Source organism: Camelus dromedarius, chromosome 2 (assembly GCF_036321535.1).
Source record: "Camelus dromedarius isolate mCamDro1 chromosome 2, mCamDro1.pat, whole genome shotgun sequence".
Taxonomy (NCBI): Eukaryota; Metazoa; Chordata; class Mammalia; order Artiodactyla; family Camelidae; genus Camelus; species Camelus dromedarius.
Window position 1 is genome coordinate 41,865,185 of NC_087437.1, and position 1,797 is coordinate 41,866,981.

Here is a 1,797-nt window from a genome sequence, read left to right on the forward strand (position 1 = left end):
AACCACTGCATTAAAAGGTCCCCCATCCTGCTTCTCTTTTTGCCATTTGGCTCATGACCTAAGCACTGTTGTAAACATGATGAACTCACCTGCTCCTCTTTCATACTGCTTCTTTCAAGAACTTTCATCTAAAGATGCCACTTGGGGAGAATATTTTTACGGGGGTGATCCTGCTCCCCCTTGGCTGAGGCTCTGGTGCTTGACCCTCTCTCGATCTCTGGGAGGCCTTGAGTGGGAATCAAAGACCATTTCCGTGGAGTGCTGAGAGAAGAGTCTGACTGCAGCAAATTGAGGATGAGGAATGATTGTGATCCCAGAGACTGTGGCTCTGAAGCACATTCTTTGTTCTAAGAGCAAAATATGTTCTCTTTAGAGGGAGAAAAAAAGAATCAGAAAAAATTGGTAGCTTGGCTCTCTATGTGGAAAACTTTCCTGTGTTACAACAATAAGAGATCTACTGCATGCCTTTCTTAACTCTCCATCATGCTCACTTCGCACTTTTCCTTTGCTTATCTGTTTCTGGAACACCCTCCCCATCCTCTCTGCTTACTTAATGTCCGTTGCTACCAAATACCTATTCCTCTGCTTCTGGGAATATTTCACCACATTTCCTTTGAGAAGCCTCCTCGCCTGGTTTTAGTGAGATTGACTCCACTCTTAGCGCTACAGGTTGGCCCAGATTAGTTTAAAGCAATCACCATAGTAGGAGGGTATAGCTCAGTGGTAAGAGTGATGCCTAACATGCACAAGGTCCTGGGTTCAATCCCCAGTACCTCCATTAAATAAATAAATAAATAAATAAACCTTATTACCTCCCCCCACCCCCCCCCCCCCAAAAAAAACCTTACATCAATCACTATACCCCTTTGCTTAGGCCACCATGATTGGCCTAAGGATTGACAGATAACCTAATCAGAGCCAAGGAGGTACTAGGGTGCATTTACCAGGGATTTGGGGAAAGAGATACTTCCTTGCTTTCTCTCAAGGCCTGCTAGAAAAGATTCTGTCTTCTCCTGGACAGTGTGTTGTGAAGCTAAAGGTCTAGAACTGCTATAGACATTTTGTAGCCAGGAAAGGAAGTGGGTAAAGAATAAAGCCAACACTCTCTCATTCCCTCCACCACACTTGGGTACTTTGATGCTAAGTTATATCATTAGAGAATGGGCATAGTTACTCATCAATATCATTATTGTCAATCAAGCCCATGGCTAAAGGCCACTAGATTTAAATTCTGGAAATGCCGTTTGCTAGGTATATGATCTGAGGAAAAGTCCTTAAATTTTCCATGCTTCTGTTTCCTCATCTGTGAAATGGGAATAATAAAAGCATATTATATTAGTTGCAGAGATTTTCACTTCCAGAAAGGCAGTAGACAAAGCTAATAGTGAAGATCCACCACAAACACTGATAAATTCTGGATAAAATACAAAAACCAACAATAAAGAATAAAGTGGCTTTACTCGTTAGTGAGTTAAATGTATATGTTGATGTATCTTTCAGTAATTAGATCTTCTGATAGAAACAAAAGAAAATAAAAAATATCAAAGTTTAAAAAACATTTTTAATGCTTTTGGTCTAATACATATTTGGAACCTAATAATTAGACATACATATTTCTTGTATTTGCACTATTAGAAACAAATTGATCAAATACTGGCTCACAAAAAATCAAAAATCATTAATAGAACATTGTTATATTTGAAAATTTAAAAATATATTTATTAATAATTTATATTAATTAAGAACTAATAATGGAAATTGGAAAATAATTAGATCTAAATTTCAGTGAAATTGCTC

At 38.1% G+C, this 1,797-nt stretch overlaps 1 non-coding gene across 1 annotated transcript; it reads left to right on the forward strand.

Moving 5' to 3' along the window:
• Positions 1-705: 705 nt before the first annotated feature.
• TRNAV-AAC (transfer RNA valine (anticodon AAC)) lies at positions 706-778 on the forward strand. Its single transcript has one exon. It is a non-coding gene; the product is annotated as a tRNA-Val (tRNA).
• The last annotated feature ends 1,019 nt before the right edge of the window (positions 779-1,797 follow it).